The sequence below is a fragment of the Microcebus murinus genome, chromosome X (genome assembly GCF_040939455.1).
Source record: "Microcebus murinus isolate Inina chromosome X, M.murinus_Inina_mat1.0, whole genome shotgun sequence".
NCBI classification, from domain to species: Eukaryota; Metazoa; Chordata; class Mammalia; order Primates; family Cheirogaleidae; genus Microcebus; species Microcebus murinus.
Genome location: NC_134136.1, coordinates 120,654,468 through 120,675,411, shown reverse-complemented (window position 1 = coordinate 120,675,411; position 20,944 = coordinate 120,654,468). Strand labels below are relative to the sequence as shown.

The following is a 20,944-nucleotide window of genomic DNA, read 5'->3' as shown; positions in this document are numbered from 1 at the left end:
AGAATGCTTGAGAAGTAGAGTTGGGAGGACTGGGAAAGCAGCATGTCAGGGTGATGAGGTTCTACAGTTTATCAGCAAGTTATTTACTCTTAAAGATCCTGTTTTCCTAAATGTAAAGTGGTGTTAATAACCCCTACCTCATGAAGTCATGGGTGAAAATTAAGGAGCTAATATCTTAAGTAAAATAATTAGTACAAAGTGGGTGCTAAATGAGTATTTCTTACACTGCACTGGTTGTCTCTTAACATACTAAAATGTACTTTTTTCTGTTTGGGGCACATTACTTAGAGTAATGAGAAGAAGTAAAAAACATTGAGTGTAATATATTGGGGTAGAGTAAAAATAACTACCTAATATGAGTAAATGTGAAAAGGAAGGTACTATATTTGGATGTTTTACAGTTACAAAAAAAAAAAAAAAAACCAATATCTTTTCACTTCTCCAAAATGGCTTAAAATCTTGAAGTTAATTACAGGAGAGAAGAAAACCCCCTAATAATAGCAGAATCACTAATATAATAGTATGGTCTCTGAAAATATTGGACTGGAGGAGAATTGGCCGTTCTGGAGTGGTCAAGTTTTCATGGATATCCCCTTGCGGGCAGGACCCACGTTGACATGAACCTGGGGCAAAAACCTGACTCTCTGTGGGAAAAACTTTTAATATTAAGTTCTCTGCTTGTTAAAGGTCAACCAAGAATCATTCTAGAGAAGCCTTGTGCATTTTCTATATAACTACTTCTTAAAGATGTTATCCTTTCTTGCTAATTGACCCTCAGATAAGAACTCATCTGACAGCTTTGTTTCAGAATTTAGGATTAAGCAAACATTTATTTCTCTTAACTGGCTTATTTCCTTTTTTCAGATGATGAGAATTAAATGGTACACAACGTTTCCTTTTGTATCAGTTTTCAAGAAACTGAGAATACCATGTAATACTTGATTACAGTAGCAGAAAGTCTAGGAGAACCATGACTTTACTTCCTCCTTCTATATTATAGTTCAGTATTGTCAGTTTCTATTTTAGTTGGCTTGCTGGGGCACATTAAAGGCTTTACAAAACAACCTGAATGTACCTGAGACTGATCCCTATAATTTGGGATTTCACTAATTTAACATTTCCCCTGATGTGATTCAAACATTTTGTAAACATAGTGTGTTTAAAAGACCCAGGTGCCTGGCAGTAGGGGCATGGTTTAATAAATTGTGGTATATTTATGTACCACATTTAGAATTTTGATCTTAAATTCTAAAGCAAATCTGTCACTGAGCCCTTATACAAGGCAGTGTACAATATACAACTGAATAGCAATGAACCGCCTGAATTTTTATGCTTCAACATGAATAGCTCTCAAAAACCATAATATGGAGTGAAAAAATAAAAATCCACTTAGTTAATATGGCATAAAATGCCACTTGTACCCCAGTAACAGCTTTCCATTTCTTCCGTAGTACTAGAATCTTAGGATAAATGGCCTCCCAGAAAGATGACTTATTTTCTTGCCTCTTTTGCAGCCAGATGTGACCATATGACCAAGTACTTGGCCAATAGGATGTGAGTGGAAGTAGTGTGTGTAATTTAGAGGCTTTGTCCTTAAAGGGAAAGGGAGTGCCTTTCCTTGTCCTTTTCTCATTTCCTTCTTCCTGACTCCTGGGCCTGGTGGTGAGGGCAACACCCACTGGGTGGTATAGCAGGCCGATTGTAGGTCGGGGGAAGCTACCATTTCATCCCAGGAATACTTATACTCCGACTCTTCTGCAGGGGAAAAATCAACTTCTGTCTTGTTGAGCCACTGTTATTTTGATCTTTGTTCCAGCAGCTACACCTGCTTTCTAATTCTATGTGTTACTATTTATGCAAGTTAAAACAAGCAAAAGAATATTATATATTTATGGATGTGTATATTTAGTAACCCCTGGGCTGGATACAGACTAGAATGAATGATAGTCGCCTGAGAGATAGAAGGGAGGGAATGGGACTAGGGAAGGAGAGGATACAGCCTACTTTCTGTGTGCAGTGCTCAGTCAACCATGTCAAAGTAGGACAGTTATTTCAATGATGAATGATGAAGAATCTGTGTGTTTGAGATTTTTGTGATTTGTTTATGCCAAGGTGTTTTCTGATGGCTCTTAACAGTGACTTTTACCCAATATGAAGTGATTGAATTAAGAGAAAATAGTGGATCACCCTTAAAATCAACATGAAAGACAGAGCCATAGTTGTCATTACAGGAGTGAGCTGTGAAATAGAACTGGAATAAGAACAGTTGCCGATGCTGTTGCAATTTGATGTTAAGGCCTGTGTCACAGGTGTGACTGGCAGGCTGCAAGAGGCCACACAGGGAGCATGCATCTTTGCCCAGCCTCTATCTCGCAGGCGTCCTCAAACTATGGCTCGTGGGCCACATACGGGCCACCTAGCACATTTATCTGGTCCTCTGGGTGTTTTTGCTGCCACTGCCTGTCCTGCTTAGCAGCCAACTCATCCCAGGCCCACAGTGCACACTCTCCAACAGTCTGAGGGACAGTGAACTGGCCCCCTGTTTAAAAAAGTTTGAGGATTCTTGCTGTAGACAATGACACTGCCAGCTCAAAGGCCGAAATTGTCAGCAGCCTGGGTGACTCTGTCTCTCAGGGGCAGGCTCACGTTAATCAGACTCAGAGAGCCTGAATCTAAACCAGAGTGCCAGTTGATGCATTTATGATAAGAAATTTGACTGTTGCAGAACAGAATGTATGTTCAGGCTGAGCAGAGCATTTTCTCTGAGTAGGCAAGCTGCAGGGGACTGTACCCCAGGTTGTCATTAGAAAGTTGCTTAGAGAGGACAGAGTAGGAACAGAGGCAATTGGTTATGATATGCTCATATATATTAATGAACTAGCAAAAGCTGATGGGCCCATCTCCTTGTTGGCTTGTTGAAATAACCTTGTCCCCTATTTCCACTACTGGCCCAGGCCAGGCACTGTATCTTTTCCCTTACATGGGTGGTCTCACCATCTGACTTTTGGAGATTTTCCTTTCTTCCTCTTTTTTTTCACAGTATTTTTCCAAACCAGATACCACACAGTGGACTGTTTTTTCCCTAAGTGAATCTCAGGTGCATTCCAGGTGAGTCACCTTGCAGTTTGGGGATTCCCAGGCTCTTAAGGGCAACACAAACAGCGAATCTGGTTTGCTCCCACAGTTTGCCAATCACATGTAACGTATGGCAATTTTTTTTTTTTTGAGACAGAGTCTCACTTTGTTGCCCGGGCTAGAGTGTTGTGGCATCAGCCTAGCTCACAGCAACCTCAAACTCCTGGGCTCAAGCGATCCTTCTGCCTCAGCCTCCCAAGTAGCTGGGACTACAGGCATGTACCACCATGCGTAGCTAATTTTTTCTCTATATATTTTTAGTTGTCCAGCTAATTTCATTCTATTTTTAGTAGAGATGGGGTCTCACTCTTGCTCAGGCTGGTCTCGAACTCCTGAGCTCAAATGATCCTCCCGCCTCGGCCTCCCAGAGTGCTAGGATTACAGGTGTGGGCCACTGTGCCCGGCCACATATGACAATTTTGCTGAGTAACACTGAGAAAAACCTTTATTCTCTTCCCTTTAAATCTATGGGGGCCCCCCACTGTCTGCCCCCCTATTCTAGGTACATTCCATGATACATTTAGTTGTATTTCTGAATGAGGTTTTTTCTGTCACACGGGGATCCTTCTGTTTGCCCAGTTGTCCCTGTTTTCACTCTGTCTAAATGTGGAAATGTCCAAGGGGCAGTCCCTGCTCTGATAACTTTGGCTATCTGATCTGTGGCTTTAGATATCATTCTTGCATAGTTGCCTTCCAGGTCTTTATAGTCAGTCCTGAATGTATTCCTACAATATAGTTCTGAAAGTCACTATGTTTGAGAATTAATTGTTTGACAAGGTAATACATATCATAGTATAAAATTCAAAAGTTACAAGAGAAGGCAAACTGAAAAACCAGTCTCTCCTTCTCCCTGAAGAGAAATTTATTCTGTTCTCTTCCCTGGAGACAAATACTCCCATCCATTGGGCCATTTCCACCTGAACGTGCCATGCTCTATTTAAAATCAGCATATGTAATAATATAGTTAGCATCTTCCATTTTTTTTTTTTTTTGAGACAGAGTCTCACTTTGTTGCCCAGGCTAGAGTGAGTGCCGTGGCATCAGCCTGGCTCACAGCAACCTCAATCTCCGGGGCTCAGCGATCCTACTGCCTCAGCCTCCCGAGTAGCTGGGACTACAGGCATGTGCCACCATGCCTGGCTAATTTTTTGTATATATATTTTTTTAGTTGGTCAATTAATTTATTTCTATTTTTGGTAGAGACAGGGTCTTGCTCAGGCTGGTTTCGAACTCCTGATCTTGAGCAATCCGCCCGCCTCGCGTCCCAAAGTGCTAGGATTACAGGCGTGAGCCACCGCGCCCGGCCAGCATCTTCCATTTTTAAAACCAGCTTTCCTACTGGACTTTCTCACTTGTGTAAGTGGGATCCATATCTTACCATTCACCAAAGCCTTGGTGTTTTCTTTTACTTGTCTTTGTTTGCCTCATTCATATCTTTTTTTATTTTATTTTTTTATTTCGGCATATTGTGGGGGTACAGATTTTAAGGTTTCAATAAATGCCCATTTCCCCCCCTCCCCCCAAAAGTCTGAGTCTCCATCATGACCATCCCCAGATGGTGCACATCTCACTCATTATGTATGTATATACCCGCCCCCCTCCCCCCTCCCACCTGCCCAATACCCTATTACTGTAGTACCTATGTGTCCACTTAGGTGCTACTCAGTTAATACCAGTTTGTTGGAGAATATATCTGGTGCTTGTTTCTCCATTCTTGGGATACTTCACTTAGTAGTATGGGTTCCAGCTCTAACCAGGAAAATATAAGATGTGCTATATCACCATTGTTTCTTAGAGCTGAATAGTACTCCATGGTATACATATACCACATTTTATTAATCCATTCTTGGATTGATGGGCACTTGGGCTGTTTCCACAGCCTTGCAATTATGAATTGTGCTGCTATAAACATTCGAGTGCAGGTGTCTTTTTTGTAGAGTGTCACTGGATCATTTGGGTAGATGCCCAGCAATGGGATTGCTGGATCAAATTGTAGATTCACTTGTATCGCTTTAAGGTATCTCCATATTGCTTTCCACAGAGGTTGAACTAGTTTGCAGTCCCACCAGCAGTGTAGGAGTGTTCCTCTCTCTCCGCAGCCACGCCAGCATTTATTGTTTGGAGATTTTTTTGATAAAGGCCATTCTCACTGGGGTTAAGTGATATCTCATTGTGGTTTTGATTTGCAATTCCCTGATGATTAGAGATGTTGAGCATTTCTTCATATGTTTGTTGGCCATTCTTCTGTCTTCTTTAGAAAAATTTCTGTTCAAGTCCTTTGCCCACTTTTTAATGGGGTTATTTGATTTTTTCATCCTAATTTTTGTGAGTTCTAAGTATATTCTAGTTATCAGTCCCTTATCGGATGCATAGGATGCAAAAATTTTCTCCCATTCTGTAGGTTGTCTGCTTACTTTCATGACTATTTCTTTGGCTGTGCAGAAGCTTTTTAGTTTGATCATGTCCCATTTATTTATTTTTGTTGCTGCTGTGATTGCCTTTGGGGACTTCTTCATAAACTCTTTGCCCAGGCCGATGTCTAGGAGAGTGTTTCCAACTTTTTCCTCTAGAGTTCTAATAGTTTCATACCTTAGGTTTAAGTCTGTTATCCAGCGTGAGTTGGTTTTTGTGAGAGGTGAAAGGTGTGGGTCCTGTTTTAGCCTTCTACAGGTGGCTATCCAGTTTTCCCAGCACCATTTATTGAAGAGGGATTCTTTTCCCCAGTGTATGTTTTTGTCTGCTTTGTCAAAGATTAGATGGCTATATGAGGATGGTTTTATATCAGGATTCTCACATCTATTCCACTGGTCAATATTCCTATTTTTGTGCCAATACCATATTGTTTTAATGACTACAGCTTTGTAGTATAGTTTGATATCTGGCATATTAATGCCACCCATTTTGTTTTTGTTACCTAGAATTGCTCTTGAAATTCGGGGTCTTCTTTGGTTCCATACGAAGCGTAAAATTATTTTTTCTATATCTGTGAAGAATGCTGTGGGATTTTAATAGGTATTGCATTGAATCTGTAGATCAGTTTGGGTAGTATAGACATTTCGATGATATTGAGTCTGCCGATCCACGAGCATGGTATGGATTTCCATCTGTTTACATCCTCTGCTATTTCCTTCCTCAGTGTTTCATAGTTCTCCCTGTAGAGGTCTTTTACGTCTTTGGTTAAGTATATTCCTAGGTACTTTAATTTCTTTGTTGCTATTGTGAAGGGAATTGAGTCTTTGATTTGGTTCTCAAGTAGACTGTTGTTGGCGTATATGAATGCCTCTGATTTCTGTGTATTGATTTTGTATCCTGAGACTTTACTAAATTCATTGATCAGTTCCAGGAGTTTCTTGGTTGAATCCTTGGGGTTTTCTAGATACAATATCATATCATCAGCCTACAGTGAAAGTTTGATCTCTTCTGCCCCTATTTGGATACCTTTGATTCCATTTTCCTGTCTGATTGCTGTAGCCAAGACTTCCAGCACTATGTTGAACAGAAGTGGAGATAGTGGGCAGCCTTGTCTGGTTCCAGTTCTAAGTGGGAATGATTTCAATCTTTCCCCATTCAGTATGATGTTGGCTATGGGTCTGTCATATATGGCTTGTATCATTTTTAGGTATGTCCCTTCTATGCCTATTTTCTTAAGTGTTCGTATCATGAAAGGGTGTTGAATTTTGTCAAAAGCTTTTTCTGCATCTATTGAAAGAATCATGTGGTCTTTGTTTTTGCTTCTGTTTATGTGGTGAATTGCATTTATAGATTTACGTATGTTGAACCATCCCTGCATCCCTGGGATGAAGCCCACTTGGTCGTGGTGGATTATTTTTTTGATAAGTGTCTGGATTCGGTTAGCTAATATTTTGTTGAAAATTTTTGCATCTATATTCATTAGGGATATTGGTCTGTAGTTTTCTTTTTTTGTTGCATCCTTTCCTGGTTTTGGTATCAGAGTAATCTTCGCTTCATAAAAGGTGTCGGGGAGGTTTCCGTTCTTCTCGATGTTGCGGAATAGTTTCTGCAAGATAGGTACTAGTTCTTCTTTGTAAGTATGGTAAAATTCAGGTGTGAAGCCATCTGGACCGGGACTTTTCTTTTTAGGGAGATTTTTAATTGCTGTTTCTATTTCAGCTGTTGAGATTGGTCTGTTCAGGGAATCTATTTCTTCCTGGTTGAGCCTAGGGAGGCTGTGTGTTTCTAGAAATTTGTCCATTTCCTCCACATTTTCCAGTTTGTGTGCATAAATATTTTTGTAGTATTCATAAACTGTATCTTGTATCTCTTTGGGATCAGTTGTGATATCTCCTTTTTTATTCCTGATGGAGCTTATTAGAGATTTCTCTTTTCTGCTTTTCGTTAGCTTAGCCAATGGTGTGTCAATTTTGTTTATTTTTTCAAAGAACCAACTTTTTGTTTTATTAATCTCCTGAATAGCTTCCCTGTTTTCAATTTTGTTTAGTTCTGGTTTGATCTTGTTGATTTCACTTCTTCTGCTGGGTTTGGGGTTGGTCTGTTCTTCTTTTTCCAGCTCTTTGAGTCGTTTCATTAGATTGTCTATTTGTGATCTTCTTGTCTTTTGGTTATAGGCATTTATGGAGATAAACTTTCCTCTCAGAACTGCTTTAGCTGTGTCCCAGAGGAGTTGATAACTTGTCTCTCCATTGTCGTTTTCTTCATAGAACTTTTTTATTTACGTCTTGATTTCTTCATTTACGAAGTAATCATTTAGTAGGAGATACAATTTCCACGTTTTTGTGTAGAAATGTGAGTTTCTGTTAGGGTTGATTTGTACTTTTATTCCACTGTGATCTGAGAAGGTACATGGTATGATTTCTATTTTTTTAAATTTCTTGAGATTTTCTTTGTGTCCTAGGATATGGTCAATCTTAGAGAATGTCCCGTGAGCTGATGAGAAGAACGTATATTCAGTGGCTTTTGGGTAGAATGTTCTGTAGATGTCAGTCAGACCCAATTGTTCTAGAGTTTTGTTTAAGTCCATTATTTCTTTATTAATTTTCTGTTTGGAGGATCTGTCTCGTGCCGTCAGTGGGGTGTTGAAATCTCCGGCGATTATGGAGTTGCTATTAATCCATTTGCTTAGCTCCAGTAAGGTTTGCTTTATGAATCTGGGTACACCTAAGTTGGGTGCATATATATTTAAAATTGTTATCTCTTCTTGTTGGACTGTGCCCTTCACCATTATATAATGACCCTCTTTGTCTTTCACTACTTTTGTTGGTTTAAAAACTAAATTGTCTGAAATTAGAACTGCCACACCAGCCTTCTTCTGGCTTCTATTTGCTTGGAATATTGATCTCCACCCTTTTATTTTTAGTCTATATGCATCCTTGGGGGTTAGATGTGTTTCCTGAAGACAGCATATACTTGGCCTGTATTTTCTTATCCATTCAGCCAGCCTATGTCTCTTGAGTGGAGAGTTTAAGCCATTCACATTTATTGAGAGAACTGATAGTTAAGGTAGATTACTGATCATTCTGTTGGGTTGGATGTTGTTGCTATGATTTCTGTCTTGAGCCATTGTAATATCTGGCCTTTAATATCTTTGGGTTTTGGTTGTTTTTATATCCGTGGGTTATTATTATGATGTTCCATGCATAACGCTGTTTTTAGTACTTCTTGTAGGGCTGGTCTTGTCTTGGTGAATTCTCTGAGCCTTTGCTTGTCTGAGAATGTTTTTATTTCTCCTTCATATACGAAGCTTAGTTTTGCAGGGAATAATATTCTAGGCTGGGCATTGTTTTGTTTCAAAATAGTGAGAATGGGGCCCCAGTCTCTCCTTGCTTGTAAAGTCTCATTAGAGAAGTCTGATGTTATTCGAATTGGCTTTCCCTTGTATGTTACTTGCTTCTTTTGTCTTACAGCTCTTAGAAGGGCCTCTTTAGTTGATACTTTGGTCAGTCTGATGACTGCATGTCGTGATGTCTTCCTGTTTGCGTTGAATCTCCCAGGGGTCCTCTGAGCTTCTTGAACTTGTATATCAAGATTTTGAGCAAGGCCTGGGAAATTTTCCTCTATTATATCTTCAAACAGCTTGTCCAACCCTTGAGTGTTGTCTTCTTCCCCTTCTTGTAGCCCTATGACCCTCACATTAGGTTTCTTCACATAATCCCACAGCTCTTGTAGGCTTTGCTCTTTTCTCTTGTTTCTCTGCTCTATTTCTGTGACTGATTTATTTAATTGGAGGGTGTTATCTTCAAGCTCTGAGATTCTTTCTTCTGCTTGATCTACCCTGTTCTTGAGACTTTCCACAGTATTTTGTAGTTCCCTGAGTTGATTCTTCATCTCCAGGACTTCGGTTAAAGTTTTCTTCACTGTGTCAATCTCTTTGTTGAACCTTTGTTCCATTTCCTGGAGGCTTTTTGTGGTTTCTTGGTGTTGGTTATTGAGTTGTTGTTGCAGGTCAGTGAGTGTTCTTATGATCCACATACGAAATTCCTCTTCTTTCATATTGGTTGCCTGATTTTGGTTGGTGTCCGTTTCTAGGGGGCTGGTGCTCCTCTTTGGTGGTGTGTTTTCTGTTTGGTTCTTCATATTTCCTGAGTTCTTTCGCTGATTTCTTCCCATGTCGATCAGTTGTTGTTTCTTTCCTTAGGTTATTGTTTGGGTATTCACACACCTTGTTTAGATTCTGAGGCGTTAGGTGGTGTCTGTGGGTGAAATTGGACCACTCCCTGTATATTGAGTCGGTGGGTGCCGTGGAAAGGCTGTGCAAGATGCCGTCCCTGTCAGCAGGTGGCGTTTCCTTGGAGGAACCGGCTATACTGTTGATTTTGTGTCCTGATAACAGCTCTTGTTCTGGGCGGAGCTGGGTTGGGTAAGCCTGCCCTCAGGCCGTTAGCAGGGGTCAGAGTTCTGTTCTCTGCTTCCAGGGAAATCTGTCAGGGCGGGGCTGGAATGGTCCCGCTCAGCCAGAAAGTCTGTGTGTGGGGGTGGGGCTGTCTGAGACCCCCAGTCTGGAGCAGGCCTCGCTTCTTTCCACCCTCCCCAACTCCACAGCTACTCCTGGGCCTCTGCCAGCAGGCCAGACCACAAGCCACCAGGCCTCCCCGGACTGTGGTGCCGGCGGGGAGGTTCCCTGCACAGGAACGCCACCTGGGTTGGGCGCACGGCCTCCTCCTGGGAGGAGGGTTGCTCTCTAGGACGCCGATCTGCCCCTGGAGGCACACACTCCTCAGTAGGCTGTTCACGTATAACCCTTCTGTGCCCCGGGCAATGCTAGGCCTCGGTGCAGGGGATCTGGTCTGCAGGTCCGACCTCTGGGTCCCAGAGTTCAAGCTGTATCCCCACCAGGGAGAGGATTTCCGGTCCCAATTCACCCACAGGGAGCCCAAGCTGGGTCTATGTCTCTCAGCCTCTGAGTCGGCACCGTTCTCCTGGGAACAAGGTGCCAGCAGCACCTGGGAGGGTGGGCGGGGTCCCAAACGGGAAGGTCCCGTTCCCTGGAGGTGCCTCCGGCTGGTGGCTATATTGTCTCTCTGGGCAGCCGCGGGTAGGGTCGGGGGAGGGGAGGGGGAGGCAATATGGCGCCTGCCGCGCGGCTCGGGTCCGTGCACACGGAGGTGCCCGGAGGAAGTTGGGAACCTGGTGCCACGTCTGCTACAGGCTCACCGTTGGCAGGCGCTGGCGGTCTCTGGGCTGGTGTCCGCAGGTCTCTCCACCTGCTGGGGAGCCCACCAGCAGTCCCGAATGCAGGGGAGGGGAAACAGCAAATCCACCTACCCTTGCCGCTGGTCTCCGGGCTGCTCCGGTGGTGTCAGCCTCCAGTTCTCCTCCGCAGCCTCCTCCCGTGGAGTCTCCCGGGGTCTCAGGTACCCCTCCTTCCGGCCCTTGTCCGCTGTATGCTCGTCTTCTTGCTTCTTTCCTCTAATTTCTGCTAGAATCTGTCTTTTCTGCAGAGACACTCTGTCTGGCGGTGTAATTCGTCCGCCATCTTGCTCCGCCCTCCCATTCATATCTTTTTAATCACCGTATTCCATTGATTTACTCTTGGGCATTTTGCAGGAGACCTGTCCTTTCTTTTGCACTAGACTGCTGTCAGCACCCACCTAGATGGCAAGGTGCCTTCCCTTCCCACAGGGCCTGATGATTCCCCAGAGAACCTTGAGTGCCCCACTGCTGTAGTATAAATTAGTAGGATGGTTGCTGGAATCTCCATCTATTGCTTTTCTGATGAGCTCTAACACTGGTCACACACTGACCTGATGCAGGTCATGCTGAGTCCTAACCCTGGACACATTCTGAGTCCAGACCCCTGTCCTAGTTTCATGCTTTGTCCTCCCTGAAACCCCTGCTGACCCATGTCACAGACATATGCTTAATACTGAGCCCACTCTTAAGCTACACCCTGGTCCAACCCTGGTTGGACACTGAGCCAAGACCCTGATCACATCCTCAGCCTCTGACTCTAGGCACATGTGATTTCTGATGTTAATTGAACACTGAGCCCTGATTCTGGCCACATTGATTCCAGACACCTGTCATATCCTGAGCACTTACCTTTGTAACACCGAGCCCTGAACTTAATCAAATACTGAGCCCTGACCCTGGTTATACCCTTAACTCTGATCCTTGTCACATATTGAGCCCAGATGCTTGCCATACAATGACTGCTTGCATTCATAACATGTTTAGGCCTGATCTTGGTCACACACTGGGCTTTTACCACAGTTGCTGGCCGAGTCCTGCCCCTGGTTATGCAATAAGCCCCAAATGTAGTCACCAACTAATGTACACCAACTAATGTACACCAACTAATGACCCCAAGCACATGCTGAGCCATGACTCTGCTCACACACCAAGCCCTGATCCTGGTTGTGCACTGAGCCTTAACCCTATTGTTCATATTGTTCATATTGTTCACTCACACTGGTCACAATCTTAGTGCTGATCCTCATCACACACTATGCCCCGACACTGGTCTCTCTCTTAGCCCTGGTAACATGTTAAGCCCTGAACCTGGTTATACACTGAGCCTTGATTCTGGTCACATGCTGAGCCCTGACACTTGTCACACTCTGAGCTCTAACCATGGTAACCTGATGATCCTTGACCCTGGTTATACTCTGAGCCCTGATCCGAATTGCACATTGATCCTATTTCAGTTATAAGCTGATCCTTAGACCTTTATTTCAAAGGTCTTAAGCATAGGCCATGTTTCCTGTGAGTTAGTCTGGAGCAAAGAGTGAATGATGTTGCAGAAATGGTAGGCAAGTTAGAGTCACCTTTTTGGAGGTTCATGAATGCCAGATGAAGGGGTTTACAATTAATCCATTTGCAGTAGTGACACCCTGGAGTTGTTTGGAGCCAGGCATTGTCATAGTCAGTGTAAGATGGGATGTGTGGGTAGTGATCTGGCTGGCTCCTGAGATAACCATCCACTGCAGGAGGTGACTGGGACTGAGGAGGGAAGGGGCTGAGCAGGAAGAGGGGGTACCATATGCCCATGTGGGAGCAAGCACAGAAAGAGTTGAGGATTCCCTCAAGATGGTCTAGCACAGGTGTCCTCAAACTACGGCCCACAGGCCACATGCGGGTGTTTGTGCCCATTTGTTTTTTTACTTCAAAATAAGATATGTGCAGTGTGCATAGGAATTTGTTCATAGTTTTTTTTTTAAACTATAGTCCGGCCCTCCAGCAGTCTGAGGGACAGTGAACTGGCCCCCTGTTTAAAAAGTTTGAGGACCCCTGGTCTAACACGTAATTGATACAGCCTATGCTGCTGGAATATGGGCTCTGAACCCTCAGCCAGTCCTGGAGGCTGTCTGGGCTACAGATCAGGTTCTGATAGGTTACCTGGCTTTCAAGTCAGGGCCCAGCTTCTTGTTTGTCCCACTTCTACTCTGGCAATCAGAGTAGAAGGAGCTTGATCCACTCAGTATCTTCCCTGCTCTTGCCCAGGTGCCCCTCAGGCCTTCAGAACTCACTCACCTAGTCAGTCATCTGCAAAATAGGAGTAGTAATACCTGTTTTGTAGGTTTCAGGTGAGGTTCTTGAGACAGTCAGGGGGAGCAAGGTCAGGCAGACTTTCTGCTTGGAGAACCCCACCACGGAAAGGGGTACTGAGTTATATGGCTGGCTATGCTGTACTGTTCTTCTAGAGAGAGCTGAGAAGACAGTGAGCAGAGCTTCATGAAGGATGCAGTAAGTGCTGCCTAGTATGTGGGGGTCAGAGCAGGCTGGGGTTTGTTGCTGCTGGGCATTGTGTTTGTCACTCTCAAGCACATGCTTCCTCCCCACAGTCTACAGAGTCATTGTCATCTTTGCAAATTATGTACAAAACAAGACTCAGAGTTACAGGACCAGAGACAGTCATGCCACCTCTCGGATTCTCAGGTATCTTCTCTGTAAAATAGGGCAGGGGTGTTTGCTGGACATTAAATGTGATAAAGCATGTAGTATGCCTGACAGGTTCCACCAACCCTAAATGGAGCTGATTTCCTGGGAGGGGGCATGGTGATCTGGCCATACTATCACACTGATAGGACCAGCTGCTGCCTCCTTGGTCCTCCTGATGCACTGGAGTCCTGGGGACTGTGAATAATGCTGCTGTCAGCATGGGTGTATTAATATCTCCTCCAGACCACGCTTTCAATTTTGGAGGGTATACATCCAACGATGGCATTGCTAGATCATAAGACAATTCTACTTTCAATTTTCTGAGGAACCGTTGTCAAAACTGGCCATGACCAGCTGAAACTAGTTTAAATTATCATAGCCAGTCTAAACCAGTTGTGCCCAGTCAAAGCCAGTTTAAACTGGTAGAAACCAGCTGTGACTGACAGATAATAAAAAGTGTTGCTGAGGATGTGGAGAAAAGGGAACCCTTGTATATTATTGGTAGAATGTAAATTGGTACAGTCATTATGGAAAAAGTGTGAAGATTCCTCAAAAAATTAAAAAATAGAAGTACCATATGACCCAGTCATCCTTCTTCTGGGTATATAGCCAAAGGAAATGAAATCAATATTTAAAACAGATGTCTGTGATCTCATATTTATTGCCATATTATCCACAATAGCCAAGATATGAAAAAAATCCTAAGTGTCCATTGGTGGATGCATGGATGAAGAAATTGTGTTATGTATGCACAATGAAATATTATTCAGCCTTAAAAAGAAGAAAATCCTGCCATTTGTGACAACATGGAAGAACCTGGAGAACATTGTGCTAAGTGAAATAGCCAATAAAAGAATAATAAATGCCACATCATCCCATTTAGATGAGGTATCTAAAGTAATCAGACTCATAGAAACAGGGAATAGAAGGTGGTTATCAGAGGCAGGGAGGGGAGCAAATGGGGAGATGTAGGTAAAAGGGTACAAAGTTTTAGTTATGTAGGATAAATCTAGAGATCTAATGTACAGCATGAGGACTATAGTTAATGCTGTATTGTATACTGGAAATTTGTGGAGAGAGTCGATTTCAGTCGATTACTACAAAAAAAGTAACAATGTGAGAAGATAGATATGTTAATTTGCTTGAGTGTAGTGATCATTTTACTATGTACATTTTACTGTGGATATCAAACATGTACACTGTAAGTATATACAATATAAAAATAAATTGAGGCTAATAACTTTTATCTCCCGAGATTGTTGCAAAAATTAAGTGGAAGGTACCAATGAACACAGAGCTTTTAGCTCCCTGCCCAGCCCCCAGGAAATCCCCTACCTCCCCAGCTGCTATCATTGGTACCTGAGGCTGCAGAAATGAACCTCCTGCTACATGCTTCCTGAGACTGCTTCTGCCAGAAGCAGTCCACACTGGCTGGAGCTAGAGGGCAAGTTGTAGCTCCTCTCTGGGCAGTTTTCCTCTCACATGTATTTGGAGGATTGGCCTGAGTAGGCTATCCCTGGGCTTGGAGAGTGTCACACAAAGACCTACCAGAGCAGGCCCACTACAACTCCTGCAACCACCAGCTCCCATCTCAGAGGTGTAAATCTTATGCAGAATCTCCCTCCCAAGTGGAGTCAGTTGAGGAGGCCAGACTGAATCACAGAGCGCCTGGAAAGTGGAGGATAGAAGCTTTGCTCCACAGGCAGTGGGGAGCTATAGAAAGTATAGAAGGCCCTTGGGCAGGGAAGGGAGAGCTGGGCAAGGGGGAACGGAAAGGAGGTCCTGTCTGAAGTCAACAGGTAGAGCAAGTAGACACTATGCAAAGGATGAGAACAGCAGCTGTTGTCCCAAGCCCTGTAAGCAGAGCATAGATAGTGGCTATGACCTTTTGTCCAACTATCAACCATGTCTCCTTTCCCTTGCTTCTCTGCTTCTTACGGGGACATTGGCCTGGAAGACAGTGGAGAAGCCTGGGGTCTGGTGAGGACCAGAATTCTACTCACTTACTGGTACCATGAGCAAGTCATTTCCCCCTCTCTGAGCTTCAGTCTCTTCATACCTATAGTCCTAGATCAGAGCCCAACACAGAACAGCTGCTCAGGGAGGTGAGTTCAAGGATAGAAATGTAAAAGAACACCACATGTACCATTATTACCTCTACCATACAGAAAACCAGAGTCCCAGAGGAGGCAGGGATGCCCAGGCTCTGGGCCAACTGTGAGAGTGGAAGGGAGGCAGGCCCATATACGACCTTGCCTTTTGCTGTTGGCTGCACAACCCTGATCCATTCATTTTGATGACTGGCCTCTCCCTCTGTCCCTCTGGGTTCCTCTAGCCTGCCCAGTGTGATTGACACTCTGTCCCAGCTTCCTCCAGCCCTAGGCCTCAACACAGAGCATTGTGCCTCGTGTCCAGATGGTCTGGGAAAATTCTGAAGGGAGAGAATCAACTGATCTGTTTGAGTCAGCTGAGACAGGAGTGGGGCTCCTGGTACAAACATGGCTGCTTTGGCTGAGGGGGCCCTTCCAAAGATGGGGAGCTGAGCACACAGAGCTTCCTTCCATGCCTCCATACCCTGAGACCCCCAGTTCTCTTTCATAGTCCCAGCTGCCCTAGTCCCCTCCCTGTACCGCTGGTGGTACTCTCCTCCCCTGGCTACCTCACAAGCAACTCAGACTCCACATCAGGGGTCTTCAAACTTTTTAAACAGGGAACCAGTTCACTGTCCCTCAGACCATTGGAGGGCCAGACTATAGGTTTTAAAAAACTATGAACAAATTCCTATGCACACTGCACATATCTTATTTTGAAGTAAAAAAAAAAAAAACAAATGGGCAAAAACACCCGCATGTGGCCCACGGGCCGTAGTTTGAGGATGCCTGCTCCACATATTCCACTCTGATCCTGTTCTTGCTCCAGACAGCTCCACCTCTGGGTTCTCCCAATTCCTTCGATTCCGTATCTTTAAAATGGACACATATTTGCACTGATGCCTTAGGTTGACTTTTGTCATCTCAGTCTATAAATATGTCCTGAACATCCATGTGTAACACCTTGGGCTGGATACCAGAGACATCTGGGTGAACCAGGGTGTCTGGGTCCTTGCCCACAGGGAGGTTAATTTGGAAGAGAAGGTCAATAAACACATCACAAAACTACTTAAATAATGACTCATGGTGGTAAGTGCCCCAACAGGGGGTAGCAGGATTAAATGGGACAATTCCAGCAGAGCTCAGGACCCACATGTGAGAGGGCTCAGCAAGTGTTGGTAACCAATAGTGCAGCTGTCCATAGTGTAAGGAGTTCTGGAGCTGGCCAGGTGAAGAAGGAGTGGCTGGGTGATCCATGGAGAGCTGAGGCCAGCAGGCCCAAGGGCAAACTGGGCTGGGTATCAGAAGTGCTGGGGAACTGGATCAGGACCTGGGTGAGAAAGGGTGGGTGTAAATAGGCCACCAGCCAGGCCTAGTCCCCAGAAAACAGATATCATGATGGTGGTGGCAACTCTCCAACCTGTGGAGCCAGACCGCCTGGGCCCTGGACCTCACAAATTGGACAATGACTGTCTGGAACAGAGGGCGGGACTACTACTCTCACCTTCCAAATCCTCTGGAAAACATCTGGTTTATTGCTATAGTTTAGAATGGTGATCACAAGGAGCATCTCAATTTGCCATCCTCTCCAAGTGAGAAAGGCTCAATGAAAGAAATGCTCTTTCTGATCCTACAGTGCCTTTTAGTGTTTAGCAAGTTGGGTAAAATGACACATCTGCTCGCTCAAAGCTGTACAGTGGGAAAGGGAAAATCTATAATATTGACCTTTCCCTCAAAGAGTTCTGTTTCTTGTTTGTGTTTTCATACTGATGTCCCCCATTTGGTAAGTCTCTCAAAAGGAAACTTCTGAGGCTTGCAAGAGGATATATATTCTATATAGACATGAATTCTTCTATTTTGTTTGCAACAATCAGGACTGGCCGTGATCAGCTTTCACAGGCTTTGACAGGAATTGACTGGCAATGACTGGCTTGAACTGGCTGGGTTCAGTTGGCTGCATCCAGTTTAGATCAGTTTGGGGGAGCCATGACTGGTTCCAACTGCCTGCAACAGGATGAACTTTGGCCACAACCAGTTAGACTTGTTTCAGCTGGTAACAGCTTATTTCAACCAGTTTGCACTGGCTTCAACTGGTAACAACTGGTTTCCACAAAGTCACAACTGGTTTCAAATCATTGCACCTGGTTTAGACTGGTTTTGGCCAGTCAACACCACTTTCCACAGTTTAGACTGGCTTTGATCAATCACATGCTCCCACCCCATAGCCTGCAAGGGTCAGTGTCTCTTTACAAGTTACAGATGCACAAAATAAGGCTCAGAGTTATAGGACCAGAAACTTTTAGAGCTAGGCAGGGTCCTGGCCATCCTGGCTCTTAGGACTGCCTTCTTCAAGGTCCAGGTGTGGGAAGAGGTGGCTTCCAAGGGTCCTGGGGCTGAGATGCTTTTCAGAGTAAAATGGGCCAAAAACATCAGGCAGAAGCTGGGCTGTGATGTGGTAGGCAGCGTTGGGTCTGTCCTGGATGTAGCTGAAGATGAAGAGTAAATTGTGGGGGAGAAGGTGTAATTTTGTCTTCTGTTCTGGCCGAGGCTTACCAATCCTGTGAATCTGCAGAGATGGTGTGGGCACAGCAGTGTTGGGAGCAAAGGGCATGCTGTGTAGAACCTGACCCAGTGGACAACCCCTGCTATGGTTTGCCAGATAGATTTAAAAAAACAAAGCAAACCAGGACACCCAATTAAATGTGAATTTCAGATAAATTGTTTTTCAGTGTGTTTCCCATGTCATATTTGGGTCTTATTTAAACTAAAAAAGTCTTTATTGCTCATCTGATATTTACACAGGCATCCTGTATTTTACTTTGAAACCCTACAGGCTGCTCACCCATTCCTGGCACTGCTAGAGCCTTTTCCTTCATGACCTTCCTTTCTTAATTATCTGACAACCCAGCAGCTAGGAAGGCTGAGAAGTTCTAGGTGGAAGGGGCCCCAGAGACCCTCCTCTGTGGGATCCCAGTTTGAAACTGGTCCAGGCCAGCCAAACCAATCTAACCCTGTTAAAATGGACCAAAGCCAAGTCCAAACCAGCCTACCTAAACCAGTCAAAACTGGTTGTGAACAACTGAAGTCTATCTAAACTGCTTGAAACCAGCTGAAAATGCTTGTAACCAGTTGTGACCAGCTGAAACCAGTGTGATCAAGTAAAAACTGGTTGTGACCCATCTAAACCAGTTGAAACAGGCTGAAACCAGTTGTGACTGTCTGAAATTGGCTGTGATCATTGAAACTGATTGGAACTGGTGGGAACCAGCCCAAATCAGCTGTGACTAGTTGGAGCTGGCCAAGACCGGATGAAACAAGCCCAGACCAGTTATGACCAGTCAAAAGCAGTTGGAACTGGCCAGAATTGCTCCAAAGCAGATGTGACCAGCTGAAATTGGTCAAAACCAGTTGAAATCAGTTGAAACTGGAATAAACCAGTTGAAATGGGCAAAAATTGATTGTGACTAGATGAAACCAGTTGGAACTGGCTAATATTGGTCAAAACCAGTTATGTCCAGCTGAAACTGGTCCAAACAGGTTGTGATCAGTTGAAATCAGCCAGAACTGGCTGAAACTGGTCCAAGCCAGTTGTGGCTGGCTGATACTCAACTGAACTAGTTAAAAACAGCAAAAATTGGTCATGACCAGCTGAAATAGTCCAAACTGATTGTGATCAGATGAAACTGGTTGTGGCCAGCTGAAACCAGTTGTGGCTGGCTGAAACCAGTTATAGCTGGCTGAAACCTATCCAAACTGGTTGTGACTGGTTGAAATCAGTTGAACCTGATTAAACCAGTCAAAACCAGTTGTGACTGATTTGAAATGCCTGTGTGTTTGCTGTATCCAGGCACCTATGTGTCTAGGGGATGTACCAAGGAACTGCCTTCTGTGCAGACACCATCACCTCTCATTGGAGGCTGCTTCTGGATCTAGTTCTCATGTTGTAACAGGGTGTGGGCAGAGACTATGAGAGTGCGATTATGAGGTCCCTCTCTGGGCCTGGCCCTCTGCAAGTTGTTTCCCTTTACTTCTTTTTTCTCTCAATTTGTTCTTATTATCCTCACTGCCCTGGGAGATAGGTAGCTGTCACCATGTACACAGAATACACAGGTGGAGTGACCCGCCCTGGGTCACCCAACAACCTCTTGGGCCCTTCCACAAGTCTCATGCTGAAGAGAAGAGGATGTTTATATTTAGCAACTCCCTTCCTTTTTTTTTTTTTTTTAGACAGAGTCTTGCTCTGTTACCCTTGGGTAGAGTGCAGTGGTGTTATCATAGCTCACTGTAACCTCAAACTCCTGGGCTCAGGTGATCCTCCTGCCTCAGCCCCCTGAGCAGCTGAGACTACAGGCAGGAGCCACCACGCTCAGCTAATTTCTTAAAAAAGTATCTGTAGAGATGGGGTCTTGCTCTTAAACAGGCTGATCTCAAATTCCTAGCCTCAGACAATCCTCTTGCCTCGGCCTCCCAGAGTGCTAGGATTACAGGTATGAGCCACCACACTGGCCCAACCCCCTTCTTTGATATAATGTGGTGACTGGGCATGGAAGTGAGGGAGGGGAGAGGCTATTACACAGCCCAGAGTCTAGTTTGGACTGCTGGGTGGGTGGATATAGAAACAGAGACTCAGATAAGCTGAGGACCTTGTCCAAGGACACACAGCTAGGGAATGATTGAGCTCTCTCACACTACCAACTTCTCCCTTGGCCCCTCTACTCATGGTTCAGCTGCCTCTGCACAAACTATTCCCTTTGATAGTGCTACACCCTCATGGCCCACCCCCACAGCCTTTTTCTTCCCCATGCCATCTGTCATCTTTCAGAGAGGGCTAAAGTCCTGATGTACCACCTCCTCTGGTACAGACCCTCCCAGGCTAGCCTCTGTTCCCTGTTCTCTCAGGGACTAATCCTCAGCCAGGGAACATGGACCCTTTGCCAAGGGTACCAGGAGCTCTGCCTCACTCCTCCTTCTGACCCTCCTTCTGGAGAGTCAGCAAAGCCCTGGGCTTGTGAGCACAGGCATAGAGTCAGGCAAACCTGGGTTCAAATCCTAATGGGTCAGAGAACCCCAAGGAGAGTGCATTCATGGGCACCCTCTTTCCTAGGTACCTCTTGTTCATCCTCTTCCCCCCTGGGAACAATCATTCCTACCCTCATACGTGGAGGGTAGACTGAGCCCCAGAGGAGTGAAGGGACCAACTCGAGTCCGAATAGTGATCCTATGCCTAAGAGAAGAATACCTGAGCCAGTGCACATTCCCTCATTCGCTGTTTTATGGGTGTAAAAACGTAAGACACTCAGCCTATCTCTGTAACTTTGGCTTTTGTACAATTTACCTTCAGTTGGCTATGGACTCTTGGAGGA

At 44.6% G+C, this 20,944-nt stretch overlaps 1 protein-coding gene across 2 annotated transcripts in view; it reads left to right on the top strand.

Annotated features, from left to right (window-relative positions):
• The window catches only part of SLC9A7 (solute carrier family 9 member A7), a 176,898-nt gene that overhangs the window by 48,089 nt on the left and 107,865 nt on the right, over nucleotides 1-20,944 (top strand). The window lies entirely within an intron of this gene.